This window comes from Amblyomma mixtum, chromosome 5, assembly GCF_055824585.1.
Source record: "Amblyomma mixtum isolate Tamu chromosome 5, ASM5582458v1, whole genome shotgun sequence".
In the NCBI taxonomy this organism is placed as follows: Eukaryota; Metazoa; Arthropoda; class Arachnida; order Ixodida; family Ixodidae; genus Amblyomma; species Amblyomma mixtum.
Genome location: NC_143016.1, coordinates 174,043,894 through 174,060,695, shown reverse-complemented (window position 1 = coordinate 174,060,695; position 16,802 = coordinate 174,043,894).

The following is a 16,802-nucleotide window of genomic DNA, read 5'->3' as shown; positions in this document are numbered from 1 at the left end:
AGAACTTGCCTTCCTCAGGGTATCAACGTAATCGTGCACTTATCTTCTTGGTTCTGTTAGTCTCGGTAGCTATACTGTGTAATCTCGCACGTGCAGTTTACTGCCGTGTCATAAAAGCGTTCGAGAACTGTTTAAAGCACTTGCGGTTTTACGAAATAAACAGTTTGAAGTAGCGCTCGTCCCTGTCTGTTTCCTCTGCGTCCTTGTTGTTTTAGCGCTTCGAAAAATGTCAAATCTGCACCAACTAGCCCGATCCGCTACCCTTCTGGACACGAATATAAGCGTTTATGCGTTCCTGAAAATGCCGAACTTTTAAATTGCATTCACTGAAGCTGTTCTATTAGGATACAGATGGTCGAAAATGTATTGCAATCCGTACACCCCTGCACGCCTGCTACGACTGCGCGCACGATATTCGTTGCCAGAAACTCGCACCAGTGACCAGTTACGGTGGGCATACGCGTATTTATACGTTCCGGGGGTTCTAAATGACCTTCCCGAGGACATGTTCTCCTTGCGGACGATTAAAGCAATGAAGTCCACGTTGTTTAATTTATTTATACATTAATTAATTTTGTTTCCTATTTTGTTCGCAATATTTCTCGCTTGTGCGCATTAATCATTACATAGCTTTTCGTTCCCCCTGTCGTCCACTGTCTGTCGAGCAGCAACAGCCTTTGATATCAGTTACTACCTTCAAAGACATCTACAGGAACTACCTTGAAAAAGCTTTACTACCTCTGAAAGCAGTGAGAAAAACTACCTTTAGTGGCATTTACTACCTCTGAAGGTAGTAACTGCGACTACCTTTAATTTCATTTACTACCTTCAATGGTAGTTACAGCGACCGCCTTTAGCCGCGTTTACTTCAAGACAGCAGTTAAAGCAACTGCCCTTAGCAAATCACGCTGCGTTCTTGTTAGTGCAGTAACCTCTAATCTGAATTCTGGATAACACGCAGGCACTGTCCCGTTGCATGCACCACACAGCTGAGCACAAATATGGCTCCCTTTCAGTTGCAGGCAATATGAAGCACAGCGCTTATATTGCTTCAAAAAAAAAAACGAGAATCAGTGCAAACAGTGTCACTGGATGGAATATGCAACCATTTATTAAGGTGAAGGCATTACTAGCCCGTCACTAACGCCTAGGAGGGCACCGCACGTGTAAGCAGGAGCGCGCGGAATGGGAGCGCGCCACTGGTGGACGTCCATGTGACGGCAGTTTTTGCCGACTATCAAAATTGTGGCGCAATCGTCCGTCGTGTGGCGCTGATGGTGGTGTGATACGATTTCTCGTTGCACACAGCATACTTAGGCCTTTTCCCGACTTTCGTTCCGAGTAGTGTGGCACGAGTAGCAGTCGCATTTGCAACCTCCCCCACGCTGAGGTGGTAATGAGGTAGTACAATGGTAGTAACAGTTAAAACAGGTTGTAATAGCAGTAATTACTACCTTTCACTACCTCCTTTCTTGTGGAGGTAGTAACAAGGTAATAAGAAGTTTGTACAAAGGTAGTAACCGCTAAAAGAAGATAGTAACAGCAGCCGATACTAGCGTTTTTTTTTTTCTAAGAACGTGCCGCTATCTGCCGGGCACTGCCAGTCAAGCCAACCTCTGGCTTTCGCAGGCCCGAAGTTGTACTTGACACAAACGATAATAAAAAGGTGTTATATTGTCACGCGGCACTGAAGACAGCAGAAAAGTGGGGGGACGGGCAAGAAGAAGCTCGCCATCTTCGCGCTAACGCACCAGGCTGCAAATACAACCTTTGAGAATGATTCATTGATTCGTTGGGTTTATTGTCGTGAGGGCGACTAAGGCCAAACAGTGCCAAAGCGATATGTTTACCTAAATCTAATGTAATAGTAAAACTTGTGTAATTACGAAACGCTACGCACACTGAGGCAATAAGACAAAATCCAGCGTAAATGGCTGGCTAAAATCACGACATTAAATATCATAACTTAAAATGTGGTGTAATGATGGCGGTAAAAATACATTTAAACGGAGGCTGAGAGCAGGACATTGCCAAGAGCAAGAGGGCGAGGAGTTGCCTCCCACCGTGCATGGCTACGGCGCCTCCTTGTCTGTGACAGGGCACCGTGTAGATGTTATGGTGTGCCAAAAAAATTACAAAAGCTTTAAAATTCCAATACTACTCAAACATTCAAAAACTCTCAAATGACACCAAAGGTTCATCACCTTATAAAAGAGATGAATGGAATAGCAAGTGATATTTGTAAAGGTTTGTAAAATAGGCATGACGATGCCTTTCATCAAACGGGCAGTTTAAAAGGATGTGAATGACTGAAAGCAGACCACTGCAGTGCTTGCATTCAGGTGGTTCTGCTCCCATGAGTAAATAATAGTGCGTTAAGTTTGTGTGTCCGATGCCTTGAATGTATAACTTCATAAAATCTCTTTTTATGATGATAGTCCTTCCATTCTGTTATGTTTGGCTTTATGAGGTGCATTTTATTATTTTGTTCATGGTCCCATTCAACCTGTCATTTAAATTTCAGCGCTCGCTTAATTGCTTCTTTATAATCCTGGCAGGGAATCTTCATTTTGTTGGCATCGCTCCTGGTTGCATTTCCTGCCACGGAGTCAGTGAGCTCGTTTCTTGGAATCCCAACATGGCTTGGAACCCAGCAGAAGTGTACACTGTACCCGCGTACCTTAAGCTGATGGAGTTGTTTCACGATGTGGAGTAAAAGAGCGTTTTTTTTTATCTTTGTTTTGAGCTAATTGCAGCCATGGCACTTATGGGTCTGTATATTACTGCGTTTTTATTGTGCTTATTAATTATTTTGTCCAGAGCTGTTAATATGCCATATAATTCCGCAGTATACACGCTTGCTTTTGGGTTAATTATAATGGCACAGCCCTTTGAACCCTTTTGCCCAGCAGCTGCACTAACACGGTCATGTGTTTTTGAGCCATCCGCGTATAAAGCTGTAAATTCGTTATATTTTTCTTCAATTTCAAAAAAACACGCTTTTTATAAACGCTAACGGTACAGCTTTCTTGTCGTACTTGTCCAATGCAAAATTACTCTGCATGGGCGTTTTCATCCAGTGTGCGACGTCATTTTTGTACGGGAACAGATGCTTTACAAAAAGATTTAGTTCGCATGATTCTGCGGCCTGGTTTACTCTCATTGCTATGGTTGGTATGTAGTTTGTCTTATTTCAGAAGAGAGTCGCCTGGCGTTTTTTTTTTTTTCAAAATAGGTTTGCAGGGGTCTTACAGCAATGAAAATATCTTTTGCGCATATGACAGTTAAAAAAATTGGTGTGGTTTAGCTCTGGTTAAACCTGGTTGGTTGCGAAAGCATGGCTTGCTTAGCTGCTTCTGATTCTCGTCGTTTCCGCAGTCGTTCTTTTCGTTGTTCCTCTGTTTCCTGAGCACGTTGTTACCGCTTGGCTTCATTAAGTTTAGCTTGCCTAAACCCAGCTTCTGAGCTCGAAACAGGTCGTTTAGCTGCTTCGGCTTCTCGTTGTTTCCTCAGTCGTTCTTCTCGTTTTTTTTCGTTTCTTGGGCACGTTGTAACCTCTTTCTTGCATTCTTCCTAGCTTGCTTGGCTGTCGCCTTAGAGTTAGTTCAGAAGCAGTGGAGCAACTAGATTCAGATATAGACTCTTCGTCGGTGACTTCCATGGCGAGACTCCTCGAGGAGCGCGGCGCGACCGGCTGCTCCTGGCTGTGGTGGAGAGAGCAAGCTGACCTCACGCGTCGCCATAGCAACGGAGAGGCTTACGTCACACCATCTGTTAGGCGCGGCGAGGGCTCCTCGAGGACCAGGGGCGTCCATGGACCACGCGACGAGCGGTTAGACCTGGCGTAGTATTGCTTTCGCAATAAAACATTCTTCGCGATTGCAAGGATGGTTCGTTGCATTCCACATATAGGCTGTGAATAGGTGACGTTCGGTATGCGCCTAAAAAATCCTTCAACCGGAATGATAAACGGGGTCTGGTACATGCAATGTGGATGGTCGGGCTGAACAGTAAAAACAACACACCCATAGTCCATCTTTGAGCGAATCAGTGACCGGTATAGGAGGAGTAAGCAAACCTTGTCTTATGGGAAAAAACTTTCAGGGTACTTGTTAATTTCTGAGTGCGGAGCTTCAGCTGCTTGATGTGTGGTCCGAATGTTGGTTTCGAGTCAAAAATCAACAAAAGAAACTTTCGTTCGGTTTTTACGGGGATGGTTTTTCCATTGAGATCCAGGGATGGGTGTGTAAGCAGGCCTCGTTTGCGTGAGAAGCAGACGAACCGTTTTTCCTGGAGATAACCTAAAGCCATTTTCATCCGCCCACTTGGTGAGGCGATTGACAGTTTTGTATTTGTCTTTCGCGGATAACATAGTTGCATGACGTAAAACTGATTTGCAGATCACCTGCGTGCAACGAGTACTGCACACTAGGCGGGGTGATATTAGTTACTGAATTTATTTTTCGGGAAAAAAGCGTTACACTGAACACGTTACCTTGGGGGACTCCATTTTCTTGAACGAACACATCAGAAAGAGTGTTACCCATTCAGACTCTAAAGATATGGAAAAAAAGTCTTCAATACGGCGGAGCATTTTTCCGGCAATTCTAGTGTTTACGAGGTCTTGGAGGATTATATACCTCCAGGCTGTGTCGTATGCTTTTTCTAGATCAAAAGCTACCGACAGAGTATTGGCCATTTGCGTGGGCATCCCGGATGTGTGCTTCAAGGCGCACCAATAGGTCTGCCGTAGATCGGTGACGTCGGAAACCGCACTGTAATCGATCTGTTCGCTTGTTCATTTCTAAAATGTACACTAGCCTTGCATGAACAAGACGTTGAAAGGTTTTTCAGAGACAGCTGGTCAGAGTTATCGGACGACAGCTTTCTGCAAGGCATCGGACTTCTCCAGGCTTGAGTATTGGAATGATTATTGCTGTCTTCCAGACAGTAGGCTGTTTACCTTTCTTTCCAAATACGGTTCAAAAAGGCAGCAATGATTCAAGTGAAGAATGAAGGAGATTTTGCAGCATGCTGTAATGAACTTCATCTAGACCAACCGCAGTGGCGTTGCAGTTTGCTAACACGAGTTCGAGTTCATAGAGTGCGAACTCGCATTTGTACTCTTCGCTTGCACTTAGGTGTGGAAGCCTTTTTTTCCGCGCTTTTTTTTATGTTTCAAGAACTTCTCTGTATATCCTGCAGAACTCGATACATTATAGATATTGTTCTTCCAAGATATCTATCTCCCTATTCTTTGTGGGATGCACTACTCCCAACATCAGTTTTATTAAGAGGAGGGATCGTAAACGCCGTATTTTCACCATCCATCTTGCGTCTTTTTTCCCACACTAGTTTATCTCAGCTATGACTGTTTATTCCAAAAAAGAACTTTTCCATGACCCGCCCTTTGCTTTCCGTCGGACATAACGCCCTGTCGCTTTTATTTTCTTAAATGTTCTGAGATTTGTGATGGTTCGATTTCGTTTGAAGACCTGCCTTGTCTTGTTTTGTGTTTTCCTCATTTGACGGCAGTCTTCATTCCACCAAGGTTTTGGACGTTTTGGCAGGTTTCAACTGGAACGGGGGATTGAGCTTAAAGCTGCATCGGTGATTATCTTTGGGATCTCCGTATTTTCTTCATCGATAGTTAAATGTGTGAGATCTTCGCGACCTATTATGCCGTATTCTTTCAATATATTCCACTTTTCATATCCCAGCTTCCACCGAGGAGACCGAACAAATGGCGTTGGGCGTGCAGTCGTGGCTTGAAGGAGGACGGGAAAATGGTCGCTACCGAAGGGTTTTGAATTACATTTTACGAATGATGGTAGAGAGAGGGTGTGGTAGACGGTCCTTTGCGATCACAAAATGAACAAGGGAGGGGAAAACCTCAGGTTGCTTGAGCCAACGTTTCAACAAGGGGACTTGTCTTCGTCTGGGCAAAGCGTTCATCATTGGCAGGGATTAAATAGGGCCTTCGCTCCGAGGAGGAAGGCCCCGGGGGTGGGGAAGGAAAGTGGTGTGAGAGGGGATGCGTGTCAGGAAGGGGAGGGAGGTGAATCTTGATTCGTTAAGCTCCTATAGTGGAAAAACTTATATCCCGGGGGTGTGTAATGAACAAAGGCTTTGAAGGGGCTGCGACGGGGGATTGGCGCTGGATGGACCTGAAAAACTCAGATAAGAGGATTAGTCAGCGTGGTACAGGGAAATGAGAACAAGGAAAACAAAATAGGCTGACCCTGGAAGGAGAACGAAAAGGGGGGGGGGGTGCATTTCCAAGGAAGGAAAAGGCAGGGGGGGGGGGAATTGCTCGAGTTCAGAGAAAGCCAAAAGGTGGGGGCAGAGGGGGTAACAGGAATGTCATGGTTTCCGAGAACTGGTAGTAGGGGATTAGGAGAAATAAATAACAAAAAAGTGAACAAAGGGAGAGGGTGAGAAGGCCGGAAATGTGGTACAAGATATGACGTGGGAAGGGTGCAAAGAGCGATAGTATACTCAGAAGTACTTGTATTTGGGCGTGTTGGTTCATAACTTTTCAGGAGGACACAGGGGCGCAACAAAAGACACGGACATAGAAGCAGACAGGGACAAGCCCTTGTCCCTGTCTACCTCCACGCCCGTGCCCCCCATCCCGACCCTGTGTCCTCCTGAAAAGATAATATACTTATGCGAGGTTCTAGGACTCATTTGTCGACCCAGGTTGTCGACCTATTTTAATCAACGCCATCACAAATTCGACGAACTCAAATTGTTCATTCTTCATTCAGGCTTCAAATCGACTAGGGACAGAAAATACAGAGAAGCATTCCTAATCCACAAATTTAAAACACTGCAACCAACAGGGATTAACATGTCTAGAGGAAACCTGGAATCTCCCAGGTACATTCCAGGGTTAGCATAATTTTAAATTAACAAATGTCTTGCACGTTCTCAGACCATTTCCTAGAACCTCGCATAAGTATATTATACACGGGCAGCGCTTAATGCTCGAGGGTGCGATCACGGTTCACGCATTCGTGTCATGCGTTGTGGCACGTGAGGGAGTTTGGAATACTCAGAATTCCATACTTGGAATTCTGGAATACTACAGAATTCCAAGGTCCGCCGTGGACGGCGTACGCTCGATAGCGTACGCGACCACGAGGTCGAGTGAAGCGGCTTTGAACTGGGTCAGCCGTGGTTAAAAGGGGAAAACGTGTTCATCTCCCCAATTAAAACCCCACTGAGCCTTCTTCAATGGACAGCATGGCAATGAGAAGTGCGCTGTGTGACGTTGCTCTTCCTACCCGAAAAGAAGTTTGCTTTCTTTAATAATAACCGTATAGCTAAGATGTCGCTGGTTTGAAAAAACAAACAATATTCAGCTTGCATATATACTATTCACGGTTTTTTTTATGTGGTGCCTTTTGTAAATTAAAACACAGCTGTAGCTTTGTCCTTTGTCCCATGGGCCTTCTTGATCTCTTGTGTGCCTTCGGCGAGCACTGAATTTGACTTGTGAATTATGCTGAACTATGCTGTACTGTCAGCGTCACAAAAGCGGAAATCTTCACGGTTAATTTACTGGAGTACTTGCCAGGTATGCATAAGATCACATACGTACTATGGTAATGCAGATGTAGGCACTCGCCTTGGTCGTGTTACCCGCCTTTTTTTCGATTTGTCCACCATAAAGCTTGTCACATTTCAAGGACTTGTGATAAACAACCGCAATTTTGCAAGGCACATACCAAAAGCAGAGCTTCACGTCGCAGCCTTTACAACCAACTTGATCACTGTTGTCGGGCTGTTCTTCTGTTAACGACACTGCATGTGCTAGGAAGATTTTTAGGAGCATGTAGTACTGTATACACGTCGTACCACCTTGCCACATTCCAGCGACATGCGAAAATTTGTGAACATATGGCAGAACCACACGCTTCCTCTTTTAATGTGAATGCTCAGTGCAGGGCCCTCTCTTCCACTTAACTGGCTTTTCACAGGCAAACCCTAGGAGCTCATGAGGGTAACCAGCAGCCTTTAATCTACTAACTTTCCCATTGCAGCTTTCAAGAAGACCCCCTGCACATAATTTTCAGAGCATTGACCTAAAGCATGAGAAAAGAATACCATTTCAAACAGCTTTTGAATTCCCAGAATTGGGGTGAGGCGAGGACCTGGGGCGCTATCTCCAGTGCACCTGCCGGTTTTTAAAACAGAGTGGCAAGTCTAATAACTAGTTAGTTGTATTGAGTCTTATGGCGCAAAAGCAACAAAAGCTATGATGCGCCAAACACATTGTTAGAATGTCTTCTGTTAAAGGAGGTACCTAAAGTTTGTTTAAAATAATAGATTCTTCTAGACGATACTCAAAAATCAATGAGTGCTTCATCAACTAGATGAAACATGGGGTGTAATGGAAGGTACTCATTGTAGAATTTTCAAAATTACTTTTATTTTAGTTGTTCAAGTTTTGTACGTGACAAGAAAATGTGGTTTACTGTGAGTTCAGCACCACACATTTCATAGAGAACTGTGTCTTGTTTTGTCAGCAGGAAGTTGTGTGCAAGACGTGTGTGTCCAATGCGGGGGCGACGTAAAATAACTTCGGTAAAACGTTCCTGATGTCTACATGACCGCCGTTCTCATAAAATGGGCTTTGCAGAATGAAGTTTGTTGTTTACCTGTTCTTCCCATGCAGCCTGCCACTTCACACTTTGCTGTGCAGTAATTTCAAACAATCCCTGTGTGGTATGCTAACTGTATTTATTTCACCATTCCGGCCTTGTGCAGAGCATCTATCTGCTTTCTCGTTACCCGCAATTCCTACATGGCTAGGGACACAGCAGAATTTAATGTTATGGTTTTGTTTTGTCATTTTAACTATAGTAAGACAGAACTTAAAAAAACAGCAGTTGCTAACACTGGTCAGCGGCGTCTAGTATTACGCCGCTGACCAATCGCAACAGTAAACGAAATCAGCTTTTTAATGTTTCACTATATGAAACAATCCACGTATCAGAATTATAGAACTCAATTTTTATCTTTTGATAAGCTTCTAGTGTAGGTAACAAGAAACGTTTAAGGAACACACAACTTTTTCGCCGTGGAGGAATTCTGTGCACGGAGACTAAATGTGGGCGGAGCATCACTGCAGACCTAAGCTGTATCCGACTATATGTTACGTATGATGTTTCCTATTATGGGCTCAGCAGCATTTCTAGAGTGCAGCTCTGTGAGCATGCTCAGGGAATCGGTGTAACTGATACTATATTTATGTTCGCCCTTACTACTTGTTCTACAGCTACGAAAATGGCATAACACTCTGCAGTAAAAACCTTTGCGCATTCTGGTAGTCATATTATTTTGTCATTTTTTCCTTGAATTACTGCACTTCCAATGTAACTGTTTTTTGAGTCGTGTGTGTAAAATTTAGTGTAAGTGCAGTATTTTTTTCTAGTGCAAAGAATTCTTGTAGTATGTGCTCATGTGGAGTTTCCTTCTTATGTAAATGTGTCAATGTGAACTCACATACTGCAAGGAGGCCGCACCATGGCGGAAAATGGCCTTACCTCGATGCGATATTAGGTAGAGCAACTAGTCCAGCTAACTCTTCGCATTTGTCTTTAAAGCGCAGTATTAGAGGCCTGGCAAATTGTGGTCTGTTGTTGAATAATCTTTTAGATGGGCACTTGGCGACAGTGGGAGTGCAGAGACGCTTTGGAAGAGAATGGTTGTGTCGTGTGGAGCTTCATAGCACATAGGCAACTAAGTCCATCATCCGCCAAACGCGAGTTCTGATACGTCTGTTTGGTGTAAGAAAGTTTAAAGATTATTTTGTGGCCCTACAATATGTTTAGTACGTTTTCATCTCTCAGGAACGAAACAAGAAAGGAGGTTCAGACGCGTGAATTTTCTCTAGGAGTAAGCAAGGGTGTAGTGGGATGTGCTCTTCATAAAATTCTGGGTAATGCTTTCATCTATGTTCAACATGTTTTGCACAGGATATTATGTGATTTGTGGCGACCATCTCTCCGCAGTGTGTACATGTAGGTTTGTCTTTCTGAAGTTGAATGAAGTTGTTTGTTAAGTGTGCCAAATACGCAGGCGACATAAAATAACTTCAATGAAACGCTCTCGATGACTGCATGTTTTTCAGTCTTCTATTACTGTAACTTCTTATTTACTTCATTATCCCATGCTTTCTGCAATATTTCTCTTGGTTTTCTTTGTACAAATGTTACAGTGTCGTTATGCGCCATTTTCACTTTCTGTATTTTAGCATTGCAGGCGGCTGCGGCACATATATCAGCCCCCTCGTCACCGGGGATTCCTACTTGACTTGGTACCCAGCAGAATTTAATTTTATGCCCTTGTGCTTTGGCCGGTACTACCTTGAGGACTATGTCTCTTATAAAAGGCTTTGTTGCATTTTTGGGATGTAGTGGTGTAATTAGGCTGAGGGAGTCTGTATAAATAATACTGTTTTCAATGTTCTCTACTATTTTTTCTACCGCTGGAGATACGGCGCAACCTTCGGCGGTGAAAACTGAAGCCCAATGAGGCAACCTTACTCTTTTCTCTCTTTTTTCTTCTACTACAGCACAACCAACATAAAACGTTTTTTAACCATCTGTATGGAATGCTGTACGATCACTGCATTTCTCGTTCAATGCTAAAAACTCTTTTATATGTGTTCAAGACGTGTTACCAATGTGTGTTAGTTTGAGGTCTCATACAGCAGGGAAGTTTTACCAAGGTGGCAATGGGTCAGGTTTCTGTGCAATATCAAGGAGTGCATTCAGTACGTTAAATTCCTGGCACTGCTCTTCAAAACGGCGTATGAGTAGTCTGATGGCTTCAAGCTTGTTGCTAGACAGTGTTCTAGAGGGGCATTTTGTAACTATTGGTTGACAGATGTGTTTCGGTAACGAACGTATTTTCAGAATGTATGAACACGTAAGCATGGTTCTTCTGTCAGCTAGTGAAGGTTCATTTGTTTCTGCCTCGAAACTAGTCACAGGTGGCGTCCTGGATGCCCCGGTCCGAAGACACAGAGAGGAAAGGTGTCGATGAAGAACCTCTGCTGTTGGCTACATTCCAGTGAAACTAAGGATGGTGGACTGGAGCAGGGCTTGGACACTATGCCAGAAACCCCTTTTATTATTGTTTGCTTGCTTCCATGGACTCCCGACAACTGTGTTGGCGTAGTTTTTGCTCTCTGTGCCAAGTGTATGAAGTGGGCAAATAATGTGCAGCAAACGCGGTGCAGTGGTGAGTCGCCTGATTGTTGGTGCTCCTGCAGGTGATCTGTTCCAGGCATTCAGGGGGCCTCCCCTGATGGCCGCCGAGCTTGGCCGGCATGCCCCGGCGGGCCGCATGCCCGTGGTGGTGTGCCCATCACAGATCGACTTCTATGTGGAGAACCAGGACAGCTACAAGCAGGTGCTGACCCTCTACAACATCAATGAGTTCCCCGTGTGCTTACAGCGTGAGAACCCCCTCCTGTAGCATCACCGTGTGGTTGTTCATAAGACTGGCATAACAGTGCTAGTATTTGGGGAAATGGTCCTTTCTGCTGCTGCTGTTAAGGCGCACTCCCACATGTCTTGCTAGTCGCAGAGGTTGTATTGACTGAAAAGTGACAGCGCATATGATGATTGGATCTGCTGAAAAGTGCTGGACAGTCACATGCTCCTTGATTTTCTACCCTTGCAAAATGCAGAGGTTGTGCAACCGCTTTGTTCGAAACGTTATAGTTGGGAGATGGGTGCTGGCTACTTGATTTTCCAGCCTTGCAGTTTCGAGTCGATCACAAACTGCTAAACCAATCAGAGGCACTTTGAAAATGAACAAAAGTGTGTTATTACATATCACTTCTCATTTCCAGTCTCATTCGAGACAAACATTTCTCATCTAATCCTCACCATATCTTAATGCGATCATACACCTTGATGATCCATTCCTTGTCGATAGGGGGAAGGGAGTGTATATCTCAACCGCGCAAAACGACGCAGGACGAAGAGAAGAAAGCACAGGACAAAACGCGGAACTTCAACTAGTTTACTACAGGAAAGCCACATTTATACATGAATTGTAATCACACCTGATAAACAGCCGATACCATCAAATAACACAGGCATGTGGGCGCGCGTGCTCAAGTTTGCATCTAGAAAGTTAAATTCTTTCTTTGATAAAGATACTGAAGTGGAGCTGATGCAACGGTCATTCTCTTTTTTTATGCAGTAGGCTTCGAAAAATTCCCTGCTAAGCTGGGTCGTCCATTTTTTTCAAGACAATTGTGTCGCAGAACCTGCGCGTGCAATTACTACAATGGCGACAATGTTTGGCCAGTTCCCCGCCCTACGCCAATGATTCAACAGCGGCGCGATGCTCCTGAAGTCTGATATTCAGGCAACGTCCAGTGTGCCCTATGTAGGAATTCCCACATGTGAGGGGTATTTTGTACACCACCCCAGTTTTGCAGGGAACGAACCTGTCTACGTGCTTAGTGCGGCACTCGCTCTTTTTGCGATTTCCCTGCAACGTATTACACATGCCCGAAAGCTTTTTTGGGCGCCGTGAAGATCACCGGGACATCACATTTCATGGCCACTTTTTTGAGGCGATGGGAGATCTGGTGGAAGTATGGCATTGCCACGGGTCTCCGGCGTTGCGGTTCTTCACTTGTGCTGTGCTTCGGTGTGCAACGAGCTTCCTTGGCAAGGGCTTCTATCACCGAGGTGACCATCTCTCGAGGAAAACCAGCATTATACTCAGACGATGTAACTGAAATCGCACGCTATCCTGCATTTCATGTGGGCAAGACTTATCAAGAGCAGCGCGCTGGCAGTTTTTTGCTATTCCCCTTTTAATAAGCTTTGAATGAGCGGACTGGTGGTTTAAAATACCTTTTTTTGAGCGAGCCTGGTACCTCCAACACACCTGGGTTCCACTAGCACTCGTAACAATACATATGTCCAAAAACTGCAAGCATCCCTGCGATGGCAACTCATAGGTGAAGTTCAACCCAAATGCACACTCACTGAAGATTTTAAGGATACCGTCCACTGCTGTAATGGCCCCTTCTGAAGACACCCCTTTTAAGAAAATGGCATAATCGTGAACATATCTAAAAATCTTAGCCGAGTGGGCTGTGTCGAGGATTGCAGCGATTCGCTTGTCACAATATGATAAGAAGATGTCACTTAACCATGGGGCAATACATGAACCGATGCACACACCATGCTTCTGAATGAAATTCTTTCCCTCAAAATTAACTATAGTCGCAGAAAGATAAAAACGGAGCATTTCTACAAAGCCATCCACACTCATGAAACATGCGTTCTGAAAGGCCACTGAGCGGTAGTCATCTATGGTGTAATATGGTGCAGGGAAGTGGCAAAAAGTGACATCTGTATTGTTACGAGTGCTAGTGGAACCCAGGTGTGTTGGAGTTACCAGGCTCGCTCAAAAAAAGGTATTTTAAACCACCAGTCAGCTCATTCAGAGAATATGAAAAGGGGAATAGCAAAAAACTGCCTGCGCGCTGCTCTGGATAAGTCTTGCCGACATGAAATGCTGGATAGCGCGCAATTTCAGTTACAACGTCTTAGTGCTGGTTTTGCTCGAGAGATGGTCGCCTCGGTGATAGAAGCCTTGCCCTTGCCAAGGAAGCTCGTTGCCCACCGAAGCGCAGCCCAAGGGAAGGACCACAACGCCGGAGACCCGTGGCAATGCCATACTTCCACCAGATCTCCCATCGCCTCAAAAAAGTGGCCATGAAATGTGATGTGCCGGTGGTTTTCACGGCGCTCAAAAAAGCTTTCGGGCATGTGTAATACGTTGCAGGGAAATCGCGAAAAGAACGAGTGCCGCACTAAGCACGTAGACAGGTTCGTTCCCTGCAAAACTGGGGTGGTGTACAAAATACCCCTCACATGTGGGAATTCCTACATAGGGCAAACTAGACGTTGCCTGAATGTCAGACTTCAGGTGCATCGCGCCGCTGTTGAATCATTGGCGGAGGGCTGGGAACTGGCCAAACATTGTCGCCATTGTAGTAATTGCACGCCCAGGTTCCGCGACACAATTGACTTGAAAAAATCGACGACCCCGCTTAGCAGGGAAATTTTCGAAGCCTACTCCATAAAAAAAGAAAATGACCGTTGCATCAGCTCCACTTCAGTATCTTTATCAAAGAAAGAATTTAACTTCCCAGATGGAAACTTGAGAACGCGCGCCCACGTGCCTGTGTTATTTGACGGTAGTGTAGAAGAACTTGCTGGGCGAGTTGGTGCATAGCTTTCTTGGGATGGCGTTGCGCACACAAACAAACATAAACAGGAAGAGGCAGAAGACAAAGAGCGCAAACTATCAACTAGATTTACTATCAACTATCAACTACTATCAACTAGAATTACGCAGGTTTCAAGACCTTTTGCGATCGCTTTGTTACGCTTTAGACCCGGGATGGCTGGCGGAAATCAAGTTAGGAAACGCCAGAAGATTCGCTGCTCAGATGACTGAATTTTGGTGGGTTAAGTGCCTCCAGCAAGCCATAGCCTGCACCAGAACTTCGTGCAAGGCGAATAGTCCAACAAGCCTTCTAGTTTTGGACGATGTAGCGCTGCCTGAAGAGGTGGCTGGCATTCTTAGCAAGGGTCCGAAGTACAGTTATGAGCCGTCGGTTGCAGCTCACGACCTGTTGGCGTTCAATCGTCGTATTTCAAGCAAGGCCAACGGAGAGGATCGGGAGAGGTGCCTCCTGGAGGGAGTAGAGGCTTTAACAAAAACTGTTTCCACGGCTTCCACGAGGCATATCAAAGACCCAGCTAGAAGCGTAGTTACCTTCTTCAGGCATAACAACCTGCGGTTACCTGAGGCCGACAAGAATGGAGGATTCGTCGTCCTAAAAGAAGAGACGTTCAACGAGAAAGCGGCACAAGCTATCGCTAAGAACTTCGTACGCGTCAAGCCAAGTGCCACTAGGATCAAAAGCAAGGCTTCAGCGCTGTGCAAAGATCTAGATTTGTGTAAGCTTGCAAGCTCGATTATCAACTGCAAAAAGAAAGCGCTGTCAGTTTTCTTCACGGCAAAAACGCACGAGGACTCTGTGCCGCTTAGGACTATTGTAAGCGAGAAGGGTTCTTGGCAGATGTTAATTAGCCAGTTTCTGCAAAAACATCTTAGTGCTTTATAGATTGTTGACCCTTTTGCGACAAAAAACTCCGGTGAATTAGTAGGGTTCTTGGATTCCACTGCTAATATTGGCTACGCCTTTTCCATTGATGTGGAAGATTTATTTTATTCAGTGCGTCATAATGAATTGTTCGCGGCCGTCAAAGAATGCATTGAGTGTTCTGGTGAAATAGCGTTCCAAAACTCGGCTGGGGTTTCTGTAGATAGCTTCATGGCCCTGTTGGAATTTTATTTGCAAGCCACCGTTATCCCTTTTAAAGAGAGTTTTTACATTCAAAGACAAGGCATTTGCATTGGATCCTGTGTCGCCCCGATCCTCTGCGAAATATTTTTAGCTGCTATTGACCGTTCCTTGAATGTAGAGCTTACTAACCACGGTATTCTTAAGTGTTTTAGATATGTTGACGATTTTTAATTCTTTTTTCGAAACAAAAAACGCTGACCACTGATTCAGTTAGCAGTGTTTAACTCTGTTCGGACACTATGGCAAAGGCTTGGTTTTCACGCACGAACTCCCAACCAACGGTTCATTGCAGTTTTTAGACATTAAAATGCAGGTTGGCTCGCATCTTGTCTGTTGGAAATATGCTCCTCGAGCACAGAAAGCACTAGTTCCATTTGATTCTGCACATTCAAGGATTGTGAAAAGAGCAATTGCAAACTCGTGCCGAGAATCAGGCTTAACCAAATCATGAGAGCATGAAATGCATTCCAGTTTCCAAAATCAGATCACCAGGCTGCTTTCAGCCGGATTCCCCTGCTCGCTCATCACAGCGGTAGCCGAGAACCTTCTGCAGAAGACAAAGAAAGGCAAGCGTAGCTGTGACCTTGAGAGCTTGCGGAGTGCAAAGCCGACGGTGCTTCCTTACATGCACAAAGTCGCCCACAATTTAAAAAAAGTGGCAAACAGGCATGGTGTTTCGGTGGTTTTTTCGGCTCCAAAAAAGCTTGCTGGGTTATGCCCCAGGATCACCGAGGAGGAGCCCCACGGAGCGCATGTACAATAAAACATGCGGAACAATACGTCAAATGTGCCACGGGCGTGGTGTATCAAATCCCGCTCGAGTGTGGACGCGTGTATGTCGGCCAAACTGGACGCTGCATCAATGAGCGCGCAGGGGAGCATGCTCGTTCTGTAAAAAAAGAGACGGTGCGAACTTGCCTGCCCATTGCATCTCATGCTCTGGTTGTGAGCCGATGCTCAAATACATCAAGATTCTGGGCAAGAGCAAAAGCAAAATAACCCGCGAACTTTTAGAAGCTTTCGACATCAGTGAAAAAGGCGGAAATTGTATTAGCGATACCTCGGTCACCTTATATGATAAGGAAAGGAATTTTATCCGTAGCTTTCGCTGACCTATGCAGGCCTGACTTGCTATCCCCTTCCCCCTCACTCCTTTTCCCCCTTTTTTCCCTCTCCCTATTCTGTTTTGCACGTGTGTATGCTCCATATATATTCTGTTGCGAAAGCAATAAATCTAGTTGATAGTTTGCGCTCTTTCTGTCTTCTGCTCCTTCCTGTGTATGTTTGTTCGTGTGCGCAACGCCATCCCAAGAAAGTTATTTGATGGTGTCGGCTGTTTATCAGGTGTGATTACAATTCATGTATAAATGTGGTT